The following is a 25892-nucleotide window of genomic DNA, read 5'->3' on the forward strand; positions in this document are numbered from 1 at the left end:
GCACCTCACATTTATCAGCATTAAACTCCATCTGCCATCTTTCAGCCCATTCTTCCAAATGGCCTAAATCACTCTGTAGACTTTGGAAATCCTCTTCATTATCCACAACACCCCCTATCTTGGTATCATCTGCATACTTACTAATCCAATTTACCACACCTTCATCCAGATCATTTATGTACATGACAAACAACAAAGGACCCAACACAGATCCCTGAGGCACCCCACTAGTCACCTGCCTCCAACCCGACAAACAGCCATCCACTATTACCCTCTGGCTTCTCCCATTCAGCCACTGTTGAATCCATCTTGCTACTCCTGCATTTATACCCAACAGTTGAACCTTCTTAATCAACCTTCCATGAGGAACCTTGTCAAAGGCCTTACTAAAGTCCATATAGACAACATCCACTGCTTTACCCTCGTCAATTTCCCTAGTAACCTCTTCAAAAAATCCAAGAAGATTAGTCAAACATGACCTTCCAGGCACAAATCCATGTTGACTGTTCCTAATCAGACCCTGTTTATCCAGATGCTTATATATATTAACTCTAAGTATCTTTTCCATTAATTTGCCCACCACTGAAGTCAAACTAACAGGTCTATAATTGCTAGGTTTACTCTTAGAACCCTTTTTAAACAATGGAACAACATGCGCAGTACGCCAATCCTCGGGGACTATTCCCGTTTCTAATGACATTTGAAATATTTCTGTCATAGCCCCGGCTATTTCTACACTAGGCAAGGCAAGGCAACTTTATTTATATAGCACATTTCATACACGAGGCAGACTCAAAGTGCTTCACATAAAAACATGTCATACAATAAATGAAATAATAAAATGAAATAAAATAGAAGAACTAAAAGAAAAGAAATGCAAAATTAAAAATGCATTATAAAAAGTGCAAAAGTTAAAAGTGCAATGTAGTTAAGATTTAGCTGAAAGCTAAAGTAAACATAAAAGTTTTCAGTCTTGTTTTAAAAGTGGTCAAAGTTGAGGCAAGTCTTAAATCTTCAGGAAGTTTATTCCAGCTATTTGATGCATAGTAACTAACTTCCCTCAATGTCCTATTTATTTAACTACTCTTCTGGCCAAAATATAACATTTCACATTTCACCTAGCATCTATTCACCCACGCCATCAGCTTACCTATGTCTCTTTGAAGTCTACACTGTCCATTAAACCTCCAAGCTTGTGGCAAATCAAGTAGAAAAATCTGCTCCTGCTTATCAGAGTACCTATTGCACCTCTCTCAGTGCATCACATTAGTCTGTACAGGCAGAATCTCTGGAGAGAAGGAATGGGTGACATTTTGGGTTGAGACCCTCCAGAGATGCTGGCTGTCCCGCTGAGTTACTCCAGCATTTTGCTATCTTCTATCTTCGGTGTAAACCAGCATCTGCAGTTCCTTCCTACACGTTAGTCTGTAAGTTTGTTTCTTTTCAAAAAATGATTGTGTGTGTAATAATGCATGTGCATTAAAAATATGTTTGAAAGAATATAAATTACCCAAATAATTATAGCTGTAACCATCTGGTTGACAAAATGTCAAATGGTGACTCAACAGCCCAAACCGGAGTTTACAGATACCAGACATGTGGAGAAGATGTCATAGCTACACTGACTTAGCTCTTGGCCACTGTTGCCAGGTTACCTCATTTTAAATGTGCAAACTGAACAGGTTTCAGGTACTGGGGGTGTGAAGGCAGAATGTGCAGATGGTGTGGCATTAAGTTATTTTCTCTTTACGTAAAATATCTTTATTTTCACACAAAAACCCCCCAAATTATAACCGATGAGGCAAAACGAATATAGAATTTTTCAGCTCATGGAAACATAGGTGGAGGAGTAGGCCATTGGGCCCTTCGAGCCAGCACTGCCATTCAATATAAGCATGGCTGATCATCCAAAATCAGTACCCCGTTCCTGCTTTCTCCCCATATCCCTTGATTCTGTTAGCTCTAGGAACTATATCTAACTTGTTTTACCTATCAGCACTACTAGCTCCATTTCACCTCGGTTCTTGGTTTCTTGGTCCTCCAAAATATTCCAAATGGAATTTAAACTGGAGGTGGTGAAGGGAGGGCTTAAGCCAGAAAGGGTTATTGGGAAGAAAGAGCTACTTTAAATTTAGTTGCATCTGGTTGGGTAACTATAGTTGGGTGGAGATTATTCCACGCTTTAATTGTGCAGGGGAAGAACGAATTGCTGTTAACCTATTAACACATCTACAGCAAGAGATCACTGAAAATGTAAGCACAAATTACTTTCAGCACAATTGAGTCTCCAAAATCTTCCACAATTAGATAAACACCTCTGCACTGAAAGCAAAGGTAAATACCCCATCCAATTCCCTTCCTGAGCAAAGGGTGGGGTATCCTGCTTGGTGTGGGCAAGTAGGGCCAAAGGGCCTGTTTCTACGCAAGATTAATTCCCACTGAAAGATTCCGACTGCCACATATGTTTACTGGCCTTTCAGATGGTTCCAGTGGTTAAGATGGATTTTTAATGATGCCATGTACACTTGAAATGTCCACGACTTCTACCCTTTCACTATTTAAAAAGTACTCAGTATTATTCTTTTAGATCTAAAGTGGATCAATTCCAAAGTCATGTGATTGGAGCGGAATCACCATTCGGCCCGTCAAGTCTACTCCGCCATTCAATCATGGCTGATCTATCTCTCCCTCCTAACCCCATTCTCCCCATAATTCACATTTCTTTACATTGAACCTAATTGTCATTGTTTTCTGGTTTCTTCTTATTTATTGTGTATAAGGTGCAAGTAACAGAAGAACACAATGAGGCAGATAGTGTACAAACTGCAAGAAAAGGAAGAAAACAAGGGTGCATATGTTAGAGACTGATCTATCAACATGCATTCTCAATGCTCTACTATACTCCCTATACACTCGCAACTGTGCAATCAAATTCAGCACTAACTCCATCTACAAATATGTAGATGACCATTGACTCGATCTACACCTCAGGAAAGCAGCCAACAACGTCAAGGACATTTCCCACCCCAGTCATTCCTTCTTCTCCCTGCACCATCTGCCAGAAGGTACAGAAGCTTGAAAGCGCGCACCACCACTCAGGAACAGCTTCTTCCCCTCTCTTATCAGGCTTCTGAACGGTCCTTCCGTAAGCTAGGGTGCTGTCCAATTTTACAGTTACTAGGGGAAAAAACTATTCAAAGAATTGAGCAGGACATAATGTGTGGTTGGTCCATACATTCATGTTATGATTAACTCTGCTGCTCATCCACAGAGTTGATTCATCCAAAGCTTGACTGCAAGAAAGTTCGATAGTTTACAACTGTGAGGTACAACACTATTGAACAAATAAACAAGTGTAACTGCCTGTCCCGCTGAGTTACTCCAGCATTTTGTGTCTATAAACAAATTTAACATCCAGAATTTGTGAGCAGATGGCTTCATAATCAGCAGTAGGCATAATAGCCCTCATGACATAAGATAAGACACAAAATGCTGGAGTAACTCAGCGGGACAGGCAGCATCTCTGATGAGATGGAATGGGTGACATTTTGGGTCGAGACCCTTCTTTCTCTCCAGAGATGCTGCCTGGCCCACTGAGTTACTCCAGCTTTTTGTGTGTATCTTCGGTTTAAACCAGCATCTGCAGTTCCTTCCTACACTAACCCTAATAACGTATCGGCAGATTAAAGCACGGCAGCAAAAAGAATGTTATATTGCAAAATCATGACCTCATTCTGCACCTGCCACGGCTCAAAGCACAGAAATGTGGATCGCCATGAATTGAGGATTCCCGGTCATTAGGGAACTGTGCGGCTGCCAAGCAAACATTTGTTATTCAATGCTGGTTTTTTCCAACTTGGAGATGAAGGAAAACAGTTGTTGAAGTTTAAAAATTCCATTTGTGCTCCGTCATGCAATGCAGGAAACATAAATAATTCCATAAACAGTTCTTTAACACGCTGAATGGACATCACTGACAATAAACAATAAGTGAATGGTGAATATGAGACTTAATCACAAGTGGGAGATTGCAACCTTCACGTGGTCTGCCCTGTTTCAACGAATGCAATCAACAATTGGTGTGCACAATCAAATAAGATCAAATAGAACAAGTTGTCCCACAACTTTAGGCTTTATGCCGCCATGAGCATGAAGACGAAGAATTGAAAGTGAAAACAATGTTATGTAATGGGGCACTGAAGAGTCAAATAGGCTTGAGATACTGGATAGTAATGAAATAATTCATCATGTCAGGGAAAGCTAAGGTGAATAAGGGAAGAGATAAGGATGAGTAAAAGAAGATATGGCAGCAGAGATTTAAGGATACCAATAATCTCTGCTTTGCCATAGGGCTAATGTTGTCAGGCAGCTTAAATGTTAAGGGACTAAGCAAGTTAGTTTATCATCGAAGACCAGAAGAAAAATGGAAATGAAAATCTCATTATCTTCAAATTTGGCTTTCTGGAAGGGAGGTAAAGTAATCTGTTATCTCTGAAGCCCAGTATTGACTAAGGATCTTTGACCCGTTTAACTCTCTTTCTCTTTCCACAATGTTATCCGAATAACTCAGTGATTGCAACATTTTCTACATTTATTTCACTGTGTCCTCGTTCGTTGCTTTGAGTCATAGAACGATACATCATGGAAACATGCTCCTTGCCCAACCAGTCCAAGCAGACCAAATAGCTGAACTAAGGTAGTCCTGCTAACCTGTGCCTGGCCCATATCCCTCCAAACCTCTCCTATCCATGGACTTGTCCAAGTGACTTCTAAATGTCATCATTATACCCGCCTCTGCCGGCATCTCGATTAGTATAAACACCACCCTTTATATGGTCGCATGCAAACTGAAGCTCTCACTCTACATCAGTACATGTCACAACAATAAACTTGTAAATCCCAATCCCAAGATGCTTGTCATTGCCATGTATAGGCAGCTGCATTTGCTCTCTTTGGAAACAGCTCTTGCCTTAATAATAATAATAATACATTTTATTTAATGGGCGCCTTTCAGATATCTCAAGGACACCTTACATAGTAATCGGAATAACATATAATCGGAATATAACAAGTAATAAAGACATCACAGAGACACAAATTAAAAACAGAATTCAATCCAAAAACAGAAAATCAAAAACACACATGCATGAATGTCCTGTACCATGTATTCTTCCTGCTTCATGCACACATGGCTACTTCATTATCTGAAGAGTTGATCATTGAAAATAAAAATGGTGACTTTTAACTTAATATGGAAGGGAAGGTCATTGATGAAATAGCTGGTTGGGAGCAGGAGGTGTGTGTTACAGAGTGGGAGAATACTTCAACATTCTGCCACAATAAGAGTTACCCCAGGTTTACCCTGTTAATTGACCCCACTCTCAGTAAAAAACGTTTCCAAAATAACATGAAACAATCTATGGCTCAATTCAGCTTGAGTTATAGTCACCTTTACAAATACACCTCTGCTCACATTCATTAAACACTGTAGGTAACAGAGAACAGGGGTTGTTCCTGTGTATCTACTGTGTTCGTCAGAATATTACTACATTTTTACATAGCTGTAAATTCAGAAACTGAGTAGATGCCCCTTCCACCTTCCATTTGTAAAATAGTAGCACCCTAACTACTGTTGAAGAGCAGATGCACAGGAGACTGCAGATGCTGGGAATATTGAGTGAATGGTTTGTGTACTGTCACCAGGGGCAGCTGAAGCTCCCGATTGCAATACATTTCAGTTCCTCTCCCCTACCCATCTGAGTATCTGTCTGTCTGTCTGCCCTGGGCCTCCTCCACTGCCAGAGTGAATCCACTCACAAACTGGAAGAGCAGCACCTGGTATTCTGCTTATGTAGCCTCCCAACTAACAGTACCAACAATGGATTCTCCAATTTCAGGTAGCACCCCCCCTTTTCATTTCCCCCCCCCCCCCCCCCCTCTGCTGCCCATGCACACATTTCTTATCACTACCCGCACACTTCACCCAGTTGCTGTACTTCCATCCACTCCTCTCCCATTCCTACCTACCCAACGCCCCCAGTATTCTTTCCCCTGGTTCCATTCTACACCCCCCCACCCCCCCCCCCGGTTCTACTCCCCCATCTTCCTTCTTTATCAGATTCCACTGTTTGCATCAATGTTCTTCTCCGCCTCCAGCCTCGGTTACTATCTCCATCCTTCCCATCCCCAACTGACTCTTCTGCCAGTCAACCCCTCACCACCTGGATCTACTTATCACTGGGTCTTACCCCTCTCCTAGCCCTCACCATTCTTCCAATTATCTACCATTAGTTGGGAAAGGATCACAATCCAGAAACGCCACCTGTCCATCTCCTTCTACCGATGCTGCCTGACTGGCTGAGTTCCTCCAGCACATTGTCTTTTGTATTATTAAAGAATGTGTACATTCAATATTGAAATGGTGCTGGGTGTTGAAAATGAATTTGTTTTTAAGTAACCTTGGCATTTCTGACTGCTTCATAACACAAGCAGATTGTCTTGGGTGCGTTTCATATTGATTTAAAAAGTTCCATTTTGTTGATAGAAGCAATTGCAGTCAGTTATGTCATAGGCATGAGATGTACATGACATAACTGCAAAGATATGCAGCTCCATGGCAAGTGGCAGCTGAACTGTGTGCTGCCAACATGAACTGCATGGTGTACATATAATCAATAATGTGCAGAACATGCATGTGATTCTTATTAACAGAAGGCAAATGAAGTACGGTCTACACTGCAATGGATACCTTCTGTACAATCATCATCTTTGTACAGTGCTTGCGACTGTTTTCCATTTTCCTTTGTCTAAATTATTATACAACAGGGTCAATATATATAAATAATATTTATATATTATAATATCCTCCAGTCTTTTCATGATAATGTTATCACTTTGCAGACCCTATGGCATTGTTTATTACATTAAAATTAACATTACACATACTGCTCTTGTGATGAAAACCCATAGTAACTGGATGTAATTCAGCATTGCATAATCAACATGCAACATTGTCACTTCCAATCTAATAAGAGAGGGAAGGTGATTGAAGCATTTGAAGATGAGAATCCACTAGAATAATGAAGGTATATGTCATTTGTTGGATGTAGAAGACAGAGGAAGAGATGGAATATCAGCACAATACCCAGGCGTTGATCAACTTAGGCAGTTCACAAGATGCTGAGAACAGAACAGACAGGCTTAACTAATTGTTATAAATATTTATTTTAACATCTGAGATTACAGTCATATATCACCTCACATTTATTCAACACTTTCTGAAAATGATACTGTATAATCTGATGGTAGAAGTCATCAGCTGAAAGTTTCCAGTTTTAGCAATTCAAAATAGCTTCCACTCTGGCAAAACAGATGGCCCTATACCATCATTATTCTATAGAACTGACAGAAACTTTGGAATTCCCAAAGAGGATTAATGTGAGAATTCTGTCGTTGCTGTCAAAGTGCTTTCAAATTGTGGAACTGGCTGCTGCCTTTCCCCGCACAAATGAGGAGAAATAACCCAACAGGCATGAATTTAAGAAATAATCCAACAATAAAATATAATGTGTTTAAATATCTGAGGCTTAAGTGTGGTTTATGTTTGCCATTACCCGTTCAAATCTTCATTGAGCACACCTTGCAGGGAACTTCCTTGTGCAACAGCCCTGCTGGTGCCGAGCTTGCAGCACTCTCTGTGTTACAGGGAAGTTAATGCCACCAACTCTTCATTCTCAACATTAGAATATGCCCAACACAGGGTGCTTAGACTAACTTTGCAACCAAAATATTTTAGGCACAATATTCTTCATTCCTCCAAGAGGTAAAATTAAAGACACTATACTCTATATAAAGTTAATATATGTTTGCTCATATAGCGTAAATAATAAATAAGAGGTTCTCAAATATAACACGAGGAAAGCATTAAGGGAATTATTTGTATTTCAGGGAAGGAAACATGAAAACTTAAGCGGACTCCATGACAGGCAACTCCAGATTCTAGCAAGCTTCACAGCCGAATGAAACTATTACTTCACCAGGAAAACTGCGTTGGTTCAATAAAGTGCCACACCAGCAATTTCAAGGACAACTGCAGATGAACAAAAATGTGTGGCATAGAAAGGAGGCCATTCAGCTAACGCCCACACTCTCCCCTATCCCACCCAAAAAAGATAATCCAACTTCAAGTTCCTAGTTCGTAGCTACGCAGTTTACACTATTCCATTGATCATCAGTGTATCTCCCAATTTGACTGAATTGATACAGCATGGAAACAAGCCCTTCTTCCCACCGAATCCACACCGACCATTGATCACCCACTCGCACTTGTTCTATATTATTCCACTTTTGGATCCACTCCCTACACACTTAGGGCAATTTACATCACTGTCCGTGCATGCACGATATCCCAAACACCCAGCACAGCTGGCAATAATTCAGTTCCAACAACTCCATTCAATCATTTCACTAGCTCCCTTAAATCAATGTTCCCCATTTACCTTACAGCTGAGCAAAACCTCACCTCGTGTTCCACAGATCCACCACACTCTGACTAAAGAAATTCCTCAACTCCTTCCTAACGGAATGTCCTTTAATTCTGAGGCTATGACCTCTGGTCCCAGACTCTCCCACTAGGGGAAACATCCTCTCTACATCCACCCTATACAAGCCTTTCACTGTTTGGTAAGTTTCAATGAGGTCCCCCCTAATCCTTCTGAACTCCAGCGAGTACAGGCCCAGTGCTGACAAACGCTACAAGTCTAAAGTCCATAGCTCCCTGAAGGTGGCAACACAATAGATATAGCGGTAAAGAAGGCATGTGGTTTTCTTTCCTTCATCTGTTCAGGGCTTTGAGTTTTAAGGAAGCCATGTAGCAACTTTTGGAATGTTGTCTACAGTTCCTGTCACCCTATTACATGAAGGATATGGAGGCTTTGGAAGGGATGCAGAAGGAGTTTATCAGAATACTGCCTGGATTAGAGGATATTAAATATGAGAGGTTGGACAAACTTGGATTGTTTTCTCTGGAGTGTTGGATGTTGAAGGCAGACCTGAGAGAAGTATATAAAATGTTGGTAGGCAGTCAGAATTTGTCGAAAACCAGAGGCCATCGCTTTTTAGCTTAAGGCAATATTTCAGACATCATTTTATGGCCAAAATTTAAAATTAAACTATGACATCTGTGCATGCAAATGCATTTAAGTTTATAATTATAATTTGCTGTTCAAGTTACATTGAGTTGAAAAATATTGTCAGTGTTCATTGATTCCTGCCTTACCATGTTACCCTCAGTATAGACATTTACACTCAATACTGCTTGCTTGAAAATCAACATATTTCCAAAGATGTAATCAAAGTTTAAAACTTCCATTGCACGTATTTGTGTACACTCTTCATTTCTACCTGTCCTGGCTGATCTATTCCTGCCCCTTTTCATCCTCTTTCTCCTTTAAACATAGTTTAGAACATCTTGCAATCACGGTTTTCTGTTTATGTGAGGTCTGCCATAAAATCATCGCTAAGAATAGATTTATCAAATGATTGGCACAGCTCAAAGTAGTAGTGGCAGAATTAGATAACAACAGAATGAACATTTTACTCCATCTTTCTCCCACTCTTGAAAGTGAAAAAGAAACTGCAGATGCTGGGATTTTAAATTAAGGATAGAAAGTGCTAGAACCCGCCCCCACCACCATTGGTTAGACAACATCTGTAGACAGGGAACCAGAGTTAACATTTTGGGTTTATGACTATTTTTTGGAACCTGCATAAACTTTGGATGGGAAGAATTATATACAAATTATACCCAAATTATCCACTTACATAGCAGTCGTAATGCAGTTGGCAGCTCTGTTTTTGTATTGCATTATCTCCTTTCATTCCACAGTATTTCTAATGTTCTCAGTTATTGAAGCAGTAAGTTTCAAGCTCCAGCACGTTCCAGCACAAGATTTCTCAAACTCATGGCAAACACGGTTGGAGCTACAAGTCTACTGTGTACCATCCTTTCCATGTATCAAGAAGTCTGCTGAGGATAACTGTTTGCAAGAAAATAGAAGGAAAGGCACGAGCAATGATTGATTCGACGGATGCAGATACAAGGCAGCAATTGTGACACGAGTTATTCAGCTCATCTCCAGACAGCTTGGCTGAAATTAAGAATCAATGTGGCAGAATATATTGTGCTAAAGCCATTAGCAGATAAACCAATCATTTCAGCACAAGCCTTCCTCACAGAATGAGTAAGCTAACAATGTTAAAAGTAATCAAAAGGGAACTGCAGATGCTGGAATATCGAAGGTACACACAATTGCTGGGGAAACTCAGCGGGTGCAGCAGCATCTATGGAGCGAAGGAAATAGGCGACGTTTCGGGCCGAAACCCTTCTTCAGACTCTAGAAGAAGGGTCTGAAGAAGGGTTTCGGCCCGAAACGTCGCCTATTTCCTTCGCTCCATAGATGCTGCTGCACCCGCTGAGTTTCCCCAGCAATTGTGTGTACCAATGTTAAAAGTAAATCCATTGCTGAGTTCTTATCCGGAAGTATCATTTTTCGAATAGAGTAATTTCCTTAATTAAGTAAACTTGTACAACTGTACAAAGAAGCAAATCTGTAACCCTAAATCAACCAGAAAATGCTTAAAATGCAAGAAATAGCAATCAGTTCAATACAAATTTCAGACTGCACAAGGGTTCAATAGAATGTTAAATGTTGAATCCAGTAGAATGTTCTATTTTTTTTAAACCACATTGTTTCTCATGGGAACCTTAAATCTATTTATTTCCATTTACCTCTGTGTTGCTTTTCCAATACCTGACCTAATGTTTACAATTTCTCTTAATAAAAGCAGTATTGGTTTTCAATTTTCCACTTCACACATCATTTAAAACGTACAAACTCACACATACAACAAATACAGATTTCATAAGTTGTTCAGGAGGTATAATTGGGTTTCATATCGACCTGTTGTAGTTTTGACGACAGTAATAGAATGTTTGTTTCTTTGTAATGCCATGCAGCGCATACTGAGGGAAAGCAGCAACCTTCAGATCAACATAGAACGCACAGGATCCATCCAAATGCCTGCTCCAGATGTCTCCAAACTCATTCCATTATTCTGTTGGCAAAAATTTTCTTGGAATCGTATGGTCTTATTGATATCAGAAATTATGTGCTAAGATCTATAACAAGATTTATTTCATAGGGATTTACAAATAAAATATCTGAAGAAGGGTCTCAACACGCAACATCACCCATTCTTTCTCTCCAGAGATGCTGCCTGTCCCGCTGAGTTACTCCACCCTTTTGATGTCTATCTTCGGTTTAAACCAGCATCTGCAGTTCCTTCCTGCACATAATACTTTAAGTTGAGATATACAGGTGTGCTGGTGCCAATGGACAAATGAGCAAGAATCAGCATCTGCTCAAAAGTAGAGCATAAAAAGGCAAAATTAAAATGGGTTGGAAGGAATGGCATTTTGCTCAAAATGTATTGCATGATTATGTAAGTCAAAATGTTCACCATTGTGCCTGGACCAGCTCTTTGATGAAGCTAAGATAAACACAAAAAGCTGGAGTAACTCAGCGAGTCATTCAGCACCTCTCGGAGAAAAGGAATAGGTGACGTTTTGAGTCGAGCCCCTTCTTCAGCATCTGCTGTTCCTTGCTACACACTTCTTTGGAAAAGCTATTCTGTTTGTTTCAGTCCCCATTTCTTTCTCATGTCCCGAACATTCATTTATTTTCCCATTCACCTACACTAAGATACAGTAGCTGGTTAACCAACTAACAAACCACCAAGCCCTTGACACAAGGGAGGAAACTGAGTATGTGGAGAAAACCAAATAGAAAAATGTAAAAACTCTACATAGCATTCAAAATCAAGATCCCACCAAGGTGCCTGGAGCTGTGAGCAGCACCAACCAATTGTCCAGTTAACCCAGGTCACTGTCAAGTCAAGAGTGTTTTATTATCATATGTGCCGGACGGGACAATGACATTCTTACTTGCTGCAGCACAACAGAATATGTGAATATGTAAACATTGTATATAATGGGGAAAAAAATAACACGTTCAGTAAATGACAAATGTAGTGCAAATAACAAATAATAAGTCTTTTGCAGTTCAGAGCTCATGGCTTATTCGTTGTGTTTAATAGCCTGATGGCTGTATGGAAGAAGCTGTTCCTGAACCTGGATGTTACAGTTTTCAGGCTACTGTACCTTCTTTCTGATGGCAACAGTGAGATGAGTGTGTTGCCAGGGTGGTGTGGGTCCTTGATGATTTTGGCTGCCTTTTTGAGGCAGCGACTACGATAGATCCCTTCGATGGTGGGGATGCCAAAGCCGGTGATGGACTGGGCAGTGGTCACAACTTTTTGTGGTCTTTTTTGCTCCAGGGTGTTCAAGTTGCCGAACCAGGCCACGATGCAACCAGTCAGAATGCTCTCTACTGTGCACCTGTAGAAGTTTAGGAGAATCCTCTTCGACATGCCGAATCTCCGTAATCTTCTCAGGAAGTAGAGTCAATGAAGTGCAGTGAAATGAACTTGCCAGCAGCGGTACAATAAAAAGAACACACAATACACAATTAAAAAATTTAACACAAAGATCCACCCAGCATTCATCACTGTGGTGGAAGGCACAAAGTTTAGTCAGTCCTCCTCCATTTTTCCCCGTGGTGGGGTCCATAAACCTCTGGAGTCGCCGCTGTGGGCGGCCAGATGTACAGGCAAGGTAAGTCCCGAATCGGTGCTTCCCTACCGGAGACTGCGGCTTGAAGATGACGTAGGCCGCAGGCTGGCGGTCGGAGCTATTCTCCAGGGATCCCCGGCGAGGGATCCCGCTCCGGATGCTATGACCCAGCCGCGCCCGCGGCTAGAAACACTGCAGACCGCAGCTTCAAGCTATTGTAAGCCGCGGGCCGGCGGTCGGAGCTATTCTCCAGGGATCCCCGGCGAGGGATCCCGCTCCGGATAGTAAGTCCCCGCCACGCCCGCGGTTAGAAGCACCGCAGTCCGCGGCTTCTAGATGATGTTGGGCGCGGGCCGGCGGTCAGGGCTCTTCTCCTCCGGGGTCCCCAACGAGGGATCCCTGTCTCCATCAGCTGGAATCTCCGCAGACCACGGCTTCAGGCTGCCGCGGGCCAGCGATCGGAGCACTCCCTTCTGGCAACCCCCGGGGAGGGCTCGCCCGCTCCGCGATGAAAAATTCACGCTGCGCCCGCTGCTGAAGCTCCGGGCCCATCTCCGGGAAAGGCCGCACCAATCCTTGATGTTAGGCCGCAAAGGAGGCAACATGGAAAAAGTCGCCTCTCCGTGAAGGGGGCGACCAAAAGCGGTTCCCCCCTTACCCCCCCTCACCACCCCTACACAAGACACACCGAGACATTAAAACAAACATTTGGACATACTAGATAAACAAAAAAAGTAGAATTGACTAACACGCTGCTGGCAGGGCAGCTGTCTCGCAGCGCCCCCACCGACCAATCTAAGACATTAGCAGCTTTACATTTTGTATTGTGTATTCAATTTATAGTCTTATTTTGAAGATTTGAATTAAATTATTTAAATTGAAAAAAAATGTTCGATCAGTTTGGATGCAAGACTCCTGGTTTTAAAAAGGATTCACTTTCAAATATTTGTTGAAATACTTCAGCATTGAAAGAATATGATAACTTTTCTCATGGTTGCAAAATAAACAAAGTCAAGAAAAGATTTTCAGTATTTCTACAGTCTTGTTGCAGTTGCTCGTCTGCAATTCTCAGGCACGATGCGTTTACAACTCTGGGATGTCTGCAATTCTCAGGCACGATGCGTTTACAACTCTGGGATGTCTGCAATTCTCAGGCACGATGCATTTACAACTCTGGGATGTCTGCAATTCTCAGGCACGATGCGTTTACAACTCTGGGATGTCTGCAATTCTCAGGTACGATGCGTTTACAACTCTGGGATCCTGTCTGGCAGGCGTCAACAGAATTTCATAGTCCTGTCTTTGACAGATTCAAGTAATGTATGAATGGGCCAATCTCAATATGAACTCAAATCCTGGCATATCGTACAAATTACATAGTTCCAATTAGAAACGAGTAAAACAGCTGATTGACAACAGGGCTAACCATGCTAAAATAAGGAATGAAAGAACTTAATTCAATTACTTCAAAGTATGTTTACAATTACTTAATTAATTACAATTACTTAATCCAATTACTTTTGTTAACAAAGGAATCTTAAAAGACTTTCTATTGCTCAGCCTATGTTATTACTTCCTTGTCCAAATAGTTTATAAATAAATGTACAAATTACTTCTAAGGAGATAGAAGACACAATAAAAACACTAAAGAATGGAAAAACACCAGGACCAGATGGATTCAGTAATGAATTTTATAAATCTTTTTATGACATAGTTACTCCACGATTACAGAAAATGTATACATATGCTTTTGAGGAGCAAAGCTTACCTGAAACACTAGCAGAATCAACGATCATATTAATACTTAAAAAAGATAAAAATATAGAAGAACCAGGTTCATATAGAGCTATTGCTTTGTTAAATACGGATCAAAAAATAATAGCGAAAACACTAGCCAGTAGACTAAGCAGGTATGTTAGTAGATTAATAAATGAGGATCAAACAGGATTTATACCTAAGAGACATTCATTCAATAACTTGAGACGTTTGCTTAACATAATGCACTCACATAAATCTCACGACCAAGAGTTAGCTATCATCTCACTGGATGCAGAAAAAGCGTTTGATCAAGTAGAATGGGATTATATGATTAAAGTATTGCAAAAATTCCAATTGGGAGAGAACTTCATTGCATGGATAAAACTATTATATAACAAACCTACGGCTAGAATACTAACTAATAATATATTATCCTCGAAATTTGAACTATCAAGGGGCAATAGACAAGGTTGTTCATTATCTCCGCTGTTATTTGCTTTAGTAATTGAACCCCTTGCTGAAAAAATAAGAACACACCTGGATATTTACGGTTATAATACAAAATATTCAAATAACAAAATATCCCTATATGCCGATGATGTACTACTGTACATCACAAAACCACAAATTAGTATACCGAATATATTAAATTTAATTGAGGACTTTGGATCCTTTTCAGGATATAGAATAAATTGGAACAAAAGTGAAATTATGTCGATAAAACCAAAAGACTCAACACATCTCAGGAAATTCCCCTTTAAAATAGCTACAGAAAAATTCAAATATTTGGGAATTGAAATTACTAGAAATTACCAGGATATGTTTAAAGCCAATTATAATCCCCTACTTAAGAAATTAAATAATTTGATTAAATTCTGGAAAACACTTCCGATGTCCTTAATAGGCAGAATAAACGCTATAAAAATGATTTTCTTACCACAAATTCTATACCTATTTCAATCAATACCTATATATCTCCCAAAAAAGTTTTTCAAAAAATTGGACTCAGACATTACAAATTTCATATGGGATTATAAACCCCATAGAATACAAAGAACACACCTTAATAAACGAAAAGAGTGGGGGGGTCTAGCGCTCCCTAACTTTATGTATTATAATTGGGCAGTAAATATTAAAAATATGATTCACCTGCTGGACAATTCTGCCCAGCAGGCGGACTGGATTGTAATGGAAAAAGGGGATTGCTCCCCGAGTAATATAGGAGCGATTATCCTCTCACCAATAAATCTGAATAATAAAAATTATAATAAAAACCCAATTATACATAGCACAATTAGAACATGGAAACAAATAAAACAGAATCTAAAATTAAGAAACCTATCTCTCTCAATACCAATAGCCAATAACCCATCGTTTAAACCATCAATCATAGACAAATCATTTATACATTGGGAAAGAATGGGAATCAAAACGCTCGAAGATCTGTATGAAGTGGGAAAATTACTATCATTTCAACAACTACAACTGAAATATAATTTGAAAAATAACCAATATTTTAAATATCTTCAAATTTGTGATTATTTGAAAAAATACACAAAAGACTATCATAATATGCCTTCCGACTTACTGGATGAAGCAATGAAGACAAAGGCGGAATCAGCTAACTTAATATCGTACTTATATAATATCATTTTAAACATAGAAATACCCACAACAGATGGAATTAGAAGAGACTGGGAACAAGAATTAGCTATAAAAATTTCAAAAGAGAGCTGGGATAAACATTTACTACAGGTGCATAAATGCTCGATCAATGTACGACATACGCTTATCCAATTCAAAACATTACATAGACTATACTATTCAAAAACTAAATTAAATAAAATCTTTCCCAATGTTTCACCAATCTGTGATAAATGTCTGTGTCAAGAAGCTACCATAGCGCATTCTTTTATTTTTTGTACAAAAATCCAAAAATTCTGGCATGGAATATTTGATATTTTTTCAAAATTAATTAAAATAAAACTGGTACCAAAACCAGAATGGATCATTTTTGGGATATCGGAAGATATCCCTGAATTAAATGTGTATCAGAAGAATTTACTCAATTACGGGCTAATAATGGGAAAAAAGCTCATACTTAAATTCTGGAAAAATGCGCCCACACCAACAATAAAAATGTGGATATCAAATATGTTTGAAACATTACATCTGGAAGAGATGAGATTCCTCTTAGCAGATAAAGCAAACCAATTCCAAAAGACGTGGTCTACGTTTATGGACCTATTACAAGCATGAGGTGCAATAGTAATTTTTAAAATAAAAAAAAATAAAAAAAATAAATAAAAAAAAATAAATAAATAAATGGTATCAGGACCTGGCATTGGGAGATAAAACAACAAAAACAGACTTGGTTGGTAGTCTTTCTGCGGAGTTTAATGTTATAATAGAGCGATTGTCCTTACTTTCTTTTTCTTTCTTTTCTAGGGTCTACTTTCTTACTTTACTTCCTTCTCTAACTTCTTTTCTAAGGGGCTTTCTTTTCCCAACACTCTTCTGCACTTCACAACTCTTGCGCACCTTCTTTACTTTCCTTACTTCTATCTTTTTCTTAAAGCTTTAAAAAAAAAAAAAAAAAAATGAAGCGGTACAAAAAATGTATTAAGATATATGTGTTGTGTGTTATTGTAATTTACCGTACTTCTAATAAAAATAAAAAAATAAAAAATAAATAAATAAATAAATAAATGTAGCCAGCATTGACATCTGAAAACACAGGATTAGCGGAGATAATCTGTGATAATCTCAATACGCAGATGCATTATACTGATACCACATTTTCATTAATCTGAACAGTGTGAATGCAACCATCCTAACGAGATGCAATTATTCCACATGATGATTAAATACTGGCTGTGGTTAGTTATTCTAAACTGATGTCTAGAGGATGAGCTATTTTAACTTGATGTCTTTCACCAACATTATGGGTTTTGTACTTTTAATTTGCAGTTTTCATTATTTAAGTGCAAAACCAAAAACTGCCAGTGACATGTATTTATATCTTTATTCTCTCCCTTATCTAAATTAATCACAATGTTACGAAGTGAACCTTCAGATGCTGTGACATATTTATGAAGAGAGTTGGGCAAAAGCTGGATTGATAAAATCAGCTTCCAAACGGGAAGAGTTGGACATGAAGACCATTCCATCGGGACCCTCCAATTTTCTTTCTTTGAAACCTTATACTTTATCCCATGTTAATAAATTGATATCTCCTTGCATTCAGACATTTTATGGTTCTGTGAAGTGGCCATGATTGTATTCCACATTAAAAGGTACCATCCAGTTGCCATTGCATTGTGAACTCTCATCAGTCTGAGGACAGGATTGTTGAGTGAATGAATGGGATGTACTCTGGGACAATACAAGGCCTTCTGATGTCCATGTAAGTGAACAGCATAAAGAAGCTCATCAACAAGGCTTGCGTATCTAAAATAGTTCTTTGGCTGAGATACAAGGGACAACGGTGTCCATGAAATTGAGAATTACAAGGAGTTAATGCTTTCAGTAAAAGAGTACAGGAAATTGGCAAAGAACAGGGAAGGAAAAATATAGTGTGGAAGCATCTACGAACAGCAAACCACAAGGCTAGAGACAGCTATTTACATTAGCAGATTTTTAAAACATTTCCATAAACTAAACTGGCTATATAAATGTATGAGTCAAAAATAATCTTAAAATACCTCCTTGGAAAAATACAGAAATCACACTGAAATAGGTTTGATTAAAACTGATGGGAAATCAATGTACCACAAAGGGATCTTTAGAATTACAGACATATTCACACTATTGGAGTAGATAACAAAAGCTGAGAGCAGAACATTTAGTCCATGCAACAATATCATAGAATGAAAAACTTATTTTTATCTTCACATGATAATTATTTGATACAAATATATATTAACAGGTTACCTTATAAAGACTATAACAAAGCAAATATGAAATTCACATTTATCTAATCTATGAATTGGAACACAAAAGGCCTTAGTTATTTTGGTAAATTAAAACAATCTTCATTCAAAAAAAAATCTTAATACATTGATTTGTTGTAAATAATTGCAATTTAAATATACATTAATACTTAAAGCTTTATTTTACTTACTAATCAGCAAGGAATCTGGCAATCCCTATTTTACTGTGTTCTTCCTTATACTCCAATAGTTGACTCACTGCATCCTCAAGGTAAGTGAGAACATGACTCTGGCCTGAAAATTAATAAATCAATAGCACGTCAAACTTAGCCTTCACATCAATGGTTTCATTTAGTTTAATGTCCTAAACAATTTTCCAATGACCCAAACACCCTTTTCCCAGGGTGGCAATGTCCAACACTAGAGGGCATAACTCTAAGGTGACAGGCGGAAAGTTACACCGAGATGTGTAGGGCAAATTGTGTTTTTAACACACGCACGCACGCACGCACGCACGCACATGCACACACTCATGCACACACACACACACACGCACGCACGCACGCACATGCACACACTCATGCACACACACGCGCACACACACACATAGAGTAGTTGGGGCCTGGAACCTATTACAAGGGTTTGTGGTGGTGGAGGCAGACACAATAATGGTACTTGAGGTTTTTACACAGGCACATGAAGTGCAGGGAACAGAGGGATGTGGATCATGTACAGGCAGATGGGATCAGTTTAACTTGGCATCATGTTTATCACAAACATCATGGACCAAAGGACCCATTCCTGTGCTGTACTGTTCTATGTTCCATGATACCATTTTGTGTTGCATTCAAGTTATTTTTTCACAGAGACATTACAGGTGTTGGAAGTAGCCATACACAAGCAGATCAGCTAATGTGATTACAATGAATGAAGTGTTGCTGACACGAACACATTATAATAAGTACACCAAGGATTGGTGCGGCCTTTCCCGGAGACGGGCCCGGAGCTTCAGCAGCGGGCGCAGCGTGAACCTTTCATCAAGGAGTGAGTGAGCCCTCGCCGGGGGTCACCAGAAGGGAGTGCTCCGATCGCTGGACTCCCAGATTAATTCTCGGGATGGCTGAACTGTCATATGCTGAGAGAATGGAGCGGCTGGGTTTGTATTCACTGGAATTTAGAAGGATGAGAGGGAATCTTATAGAAACATATAAAATTATTAAGGAATTGGACTCGCTAGATGCAGGAAACATGTTCCCGATGTTGGGGCGTCCAGAACCAGGGACCACAGTTTAAGAATAAGAGGTAGGCTGTTTAGCACTGAGACGAGGAAAAACTTTTTCACACAGAGAGTTGTGAAATTCTCTGCCCCAGAAGGCAGTGGAAGCCGATTCACTGGATGCATTCAAAAGAGAGTTAGAGAGTGTTCTTGGGGCTAGCGAAATTAAGGGGTATGGGGAGAAGGCAGGAACGGGGTACTAATTGGGGATGATCAGCCATGATCACATTGAATGGCAGTTCTGGCTCGAAGGGCCGAATAGCCTCCTCCTGCACCAATTGTCTATGTATCTATGTAAACAAGCTCAAGAATTGTGGGGAAGTGAAATAAAGGAATGCTGTACTGGGGGGGGGGGGGGGGGGGGGAGAGAGAAGGGTGATAGTGTTTTGAAGCAGGAGAAAGCTTTGCCTACATTTAACTGTTCTATATCTGACCTGGCAGTGGGCATTGCGGCAAGCAGGTGCCCATCAGTCCCTCTCTGGATAAGTCCATAAGTATTGAAGCTTGGGAAGGAGGAAGCTTCTGCTCGGATTGATCCCTGTAAATCCATGCAGTACAGCTGTTGGCATTCCAATGTCATGTATAGGCTTCATCTCTGGAACCTCCACAAAACCCACCCTCATCAGGATTTCAACATTTCAAAACCTCATATCTGTTTCATATTTGCATTCAAGGTTGTTGGCATCAAGGAATTTGATCAATTAGGGAAAATAACTAAAAGGTATTGAAATCAATCTAATGGTTTGGAAAGTGGACTGAAAAGTGAAAGGAGAAGCTGCAATCAAGTATAACAATTCTGAACTCGAGTGGGGCTAACATCACTCATTTGAAAAGAATCTGATCCCAAAGGATCAGAATGAGAAACTGAAAGGCCGGAATATATATGAGCAATGAACAATCTTCAAAGGGCAAAAGCTTTCAGATTTAGAGTATATACATTCCCATGAGAAGGGAAGGAAGGTATTCAACTTCAAGGTAATCAGAATCAGCTAGAGGGCAAGAGTGTAGGTGGTTAGAAACACCAAATTGTGGAAATAATAGGAGGTTACAATACAGGAAGAAGCCATTACGCCTTCTGAACAACTAGCCAAGAACTAGTTCTCCAGACTAATTGCATTTCCTGATTCCCAGTTGGTAGCTGTCAGGATACTTGTAAATCCCACTTGAATTCTCTCTAATACGATCACATCTTCCTGGCAATGTGGTGACCAGAACACTATGCTATACTCTAGCTGTGGTCGAACTGCTGCTTTGTAATTGAAAGAATAATCTCTGAGCTGTTCTATTCCACTCACTGTGGGCTTCACCTGCAAGGCAGGCATTTGCTGCCCTTCCTTGCCCTTGATACGGATGTCTTACCAAACATTGTGGGTGTTAGACTATTTCCAAGGGCAGCATCAAGCACATGAATGGTTCTGGGTTGAGAGATGGGCCAGACTGGATGAGAACAGCAGATCTCCTATTTCCATTGTTACCATAAATATAGACACAAAGCTGGAGTAACTCAGCGGGACAGGCAGCATCTCTGGAGAGAAGGAATGGCTGACGTTTCGGATTGAGACCCTCTTCAGCTGACATAAGGTTTAAAGCCACTCCAGAATGAAAGAAAGTGCTTTTGGTTTCTGGATTTTATTCCAGCATGTATTCAATTGCTCACCTTAAGGTTACACCAAAGTGTAAAGTTTACAGCTCAGTGTATTCCACGACATATATTATTCTGTTCACCAAACACATGCTGATCATTACCCTCTTGCTTCTTGGCACCGAGACAGTTTTGATCCCATTTGCCATATTTCCTTTGCATTCTATTGATTTTTAATATCTTGGTCTGCCAAACAATTAGGATCTTGTCAAAGTGAATGTCAAAGGACGACAGATGGCACAATGGGCTAAGTGTTCGGCTGGCGACCGGAAGGTAGCCGGTTCGAATCCCGCTTGGAGTGCATAATGTCGTTGTGTCCTTGGGCAAGACACTTCACCCACCTTTGCCTGTGTGTGAATGTGTGTGAGTGATTGGTGGTGGTCGGAGGGGCCGTAGGCGCAGAATGGCAGCCACGCTTCCGTCAGTCTGCCCCAGGGCAGCTGTGGCTACAGAAGTAGCTTACCACCACCGAGTGTGACTGAGGAGTGAATGAATAATGCGATGTAAAGCGCCTTGAGTATTAGAAAGGCGCTATATAAATCCCATCCATTATTATTATTATTAAAGGTCTTGCTAAAAACCAGAGACTATAGCAAATGTACCACTTTCATCAATACACCAAATATCTGCTCTTTAAAACAATGTTAGAAAGAAATGGCTTTCCCTTCATACATCCATGCTCCCTGCTCCTGATCAGTCATTCTACATTGTAATTGATACCATTTATCTGATTTTTAGTAAGTTTTGAGCAGTTATTATGCATACAAATTAAGTCAAATATTCTGATTAACTGTTCAATAGCTTTATTTGCACCTGTGTTTAGTTAGCATTTGACCCAAGGATGTTAAATATAACAGCTTTTAAAACACACTTAAATAAAAAATACTTTTCCTCATCTGTGTATGTGGGCCTTTGAAGATTTATATTCATTATGATTAGTTGCAGCTGTTTTTTTTAAATAAATTTAAATTGATTAACATTCACAATTACAGTAAAAAGTTAAATTAAGTTTTAGCACTGCATTAATCTCCTAACTCTTAGTTCAAGAAGGTGTTGTAATATCATATTATTAATATATTAATTCTTCCGTCTAATGAACTTGAACCATCTGGAGTTGAAAGACACAAGATAAATCTAATAGAAGCATGTTGCACTGTTGTGGCAGATAGCAGCAGACATACACAGAGATATCAAGGAGCTGTACATCCCCGTTACAGCAGTACTCACTTGTCACAAAACAAATAGCCACTGCAGTGATTCAATATTGGAGAGGCCATCACAGAAGCATTAGGTAATCAGTGGGTGGATGGTCCTTAACTAAATATGTTACCGCACTATTAACTTTGGACACACAATTCACGGTGGTAAACGGGAAATATTAATTCCTGCACTTACTCCTATCGCAGTAAAATGACCTGGTGTTAAATAATAGTGCAGAATGTGAAGCTTGAAATGGAAGATATTTGCAAAGTTGATACCAGTATAACAATATAAACCACAGATCTATCAATGGATGCATTCTAACAAGCTGTACTTTTTATTCAGAAATAATACATTTTTTCCATCCTGAAATGAGCCACTAGAACTGCGAGCATTTTCAATATCTGACCACTCCAGTTTAAAAATCAGCCCCACAGTTCACAAACTCAATAGCACAGGAGGTCTGACTCATCCTCTCAACATGTTAAATGTAGGACATCAGCATGAGCATGGTACACCAAGTCTCGTTGAGTTCCCATTCTCCTGCATTGTCACCTACATTTTCATCCAGCATGCTTCATCCTGAATGATCATTTAAAAAACATTCAATTTACTGCTTCTTGCCCCCATTTAAAAACCTCTCAAAACTACCCCTTCACCCAGAGTTTCAATCATTTCCTGCAATTATTTTGTGCCTCCTATTCCACGTCTCTCCCTCCCACCGACAGCCTAGATATACTTTGCGTTATGAATTTTGATTTCTATTTGGGACAACTATATAGATAGCTTGCTGATAAATCCTGGAACAGACACACTATATTAGGGTTAATGTACATTACCACATGTACATAGTGTTTCCTTGTCAGAAACCTGCAGGATTGGAGGTTAATTGGCTTCTGTAAATTGCCCCTAGTGTGTCGGATGAGAAACTGTGTACGGGTGATGGGTGATGGTTGGTGCGGACTCCGTGGACTGAAGGGCCTGTTTCCAAGCTGTATCTCCAAACTAAATTTCATCAAACTCCTCAAAATGTATTATGCTGTTCACGGAATACAATGTTTACTTTTAGTGCTTTACTTTAGAAATACAGCATGGAAACTGGCCCCTCGGCCCACTGAGTCTGTGCCGACCAGCGATCACCCTGACACTAGCACTATCCTACACACAAGGGACTACAAACATGTAGTCTTTGGAGCGAAGAAGGAAACCTGAGCACCTGGAGATAACCCACGCAGTCACAGAGAGAACGTACAAAGTCCGTACAGACAGCACCTGTGGTCAGGATTGAACTCAGGTCTCTGACGCTGTGAAGCAGCAACTCTACCGCTGCGCCACCGGTTCCATACCAGCCGTGCTGCCGCAAGTAAGAATTTCACTGCTCCTCTTCGTGACGTATGAAAATAAAACACTTTTGACTCTTAATAAGGAATGGATAATAACGTGTAGCCTCGCCAGCACCACGAATATTCTAAAAGGAAAACCAGTCTTGCAAAATGCAAGGTAATAACATTACCAAAAACATCCTAACAAACAAAAAGAGAGATTAGAGCATCCAAATTCTCCAAAAGCAAATTGCTAGTTTATAATTGACTGTTACAGCAGATCAGCAGGGTATTCTGTTACCATTGTGTAGTGTGCTTTTTTAAAACATTTATTTATTTCAGGGAAAGCATGTAGAACAAGGTCAGATTTAGAGTGTGCCTTTTACTGATCACACATATAATGCATTCAACGTGAACATCATTCTGAGGCATGTATTATGGAAATAAAATCCTTGCTATTCATTTACATTGCTGACAGGATGCTTATATTACCATATGTGCAGTCAGACATATTCCAGAAAATCTCTTTTATTAAACTTTTGCTTCGTCTCCACCTTACTGGAATTAGACAAATCCAAAGAGTTTTCAAAAGGGTGCAATGAATACGTGTGAACATTGCAACTAGTGTAATGCCTCAAAAAAAAAAAAAACTCATGCCTGGAAGGAACCAGTAGCCAAAAATGTAATTGATGCCATCATTTTCGCATTCACAATCAAAGCAGGTGGACTTACTCATGTGCATAATCTTAGAAATCCAAGAGCACAGCTTTGGCTGCCAGGAATGTCAGCACAGGCTCACAACAATATTCTGTCCATTAATTCTCACAGCACAGTTGTTCTTTCTGTATGCACAATGGAGGCAGGACCATGAAGTGAGTGGTTGGAAAACTATGTCAAATATGCATGGGGTTAGAAGCTGTGGGTTAAATTTAAACTTCATGGGTTAATTTTTTTTACATGTTCCTTCTTTAAATTTAAATTTTAACATCCACGTTAGAATTATGACCACAAGTCGGTATGGTGGAATTGGAACAGTTAAAGTGATGATGTATTTTAGACTTTAGAGATACAGCGTGGAAATAGGCCCTTCAGCCCAACGAGTCTTTGCTGATCAGAGATCACCCCATACACTAGCACTATCCTATACACAGGGGACAATTGACAATTTATACAAGCCGATTAACCTACAAAGCTGTACATCTATTGGAGAAACCCCAGACGGTCACAGGGAGAAGGTAAAACTCCGTACAGACGGCACCGTAGTCAGGATCAGACACAGGTGGCAGCAACTCTACTGATACACTAACCAGTGAGGGCAAAATGTGGTTTCAAATAGAACATGATTGAAACTGAAGAGGAATCTTTTGTTATTAGTGAAGCATATTACACAACAATAGAAAATATCCAATTAGAAAAAGAAAATATTGAAAAGAGCAAAGTAACTGACAATCACAGCATAGCTAACAACATGTATATGCTCCTGATTTACTCCAGCTTTTTGTGTCTATCTATGCTCAGGATGTGACACACGCAGGGACCCGGATTAAACAATTAATAGCAATCGCTACATTGTCAAAAAAAGTTTCTTTGAAATAGCTCAAACTTGAATCATCATCTTTGAAATCTCTGAATGAACTCTGAGCAAATTGCTATTCGAGTGCATCACATCTTGAAAGCTGAGTGTAGAGTAACAGGATTCAACCTACACGAAGCTTATCATGTTTCTCCCTTAAAGCGACAATGTGGAGAGGCCTTAATGTTCATAAATAATCACTGGTGTAGATTTCCTTCCTGCCCATTAGAAGTCCTTCTGCAGCTGTCCTTATGTTTCCACTGTGCATCAGACCCGACATCTTGACAACACAACAACAATGTGTACCCTTCAGTATTAAAACAGTCTCATTAAAACCTGTTCATGTGCACCACCCATTGTTTACAGCAATAATCATCTCTGTGTAGACCTGATAAAGCACTTACGCAGGGAGGAAATTATATTGTCATGTTTGAAAGATCCAAGTTGGAATCAATTTCCTTTATTTAAAAGGAAACAGGAATTCGATGTTTCACATTG

At 39.7% G+C, this 25892-nt stretch overlaps 1 protein-coding gene across 1 annotated transcript in view; it reads right to left on the minus strand.

The window, feature by feature from the left end:
* Window positions 1-18669, minus strand: part of c20h11orf49 (chromosome 20 C11orf49 homolog) — a 95910-nt gene extending 77241 nt beyond the window's left edge. The window contains exon 1 of the mRNA XM_033038612.1: window positions 18573-18669. The gene's annotated coding sequence lies outside the window, so the exon portion shown is untranslated. The remainder of the gene's footprint in view (window positions 1-18572) is intronic.
* Window positions 18670-25892: the final 7223 nt, after the last annotated feature.

The sequence above is a fragment of the Amblyraja radiata genome, chromosome 20, assembly GCF_010909765.2.
Source record: "Amblyraja radiata isolate CabotCenter1 chromosome 20, sAmbRad1.1.pri, whole genome shotgun sequence".
Lineage (NCBI taxonomy): Eukaryota > Metazoa > Chordata > Chondrichthyes > Rajiformes > Rajidae > Amblyraja > Amblyraja radiata.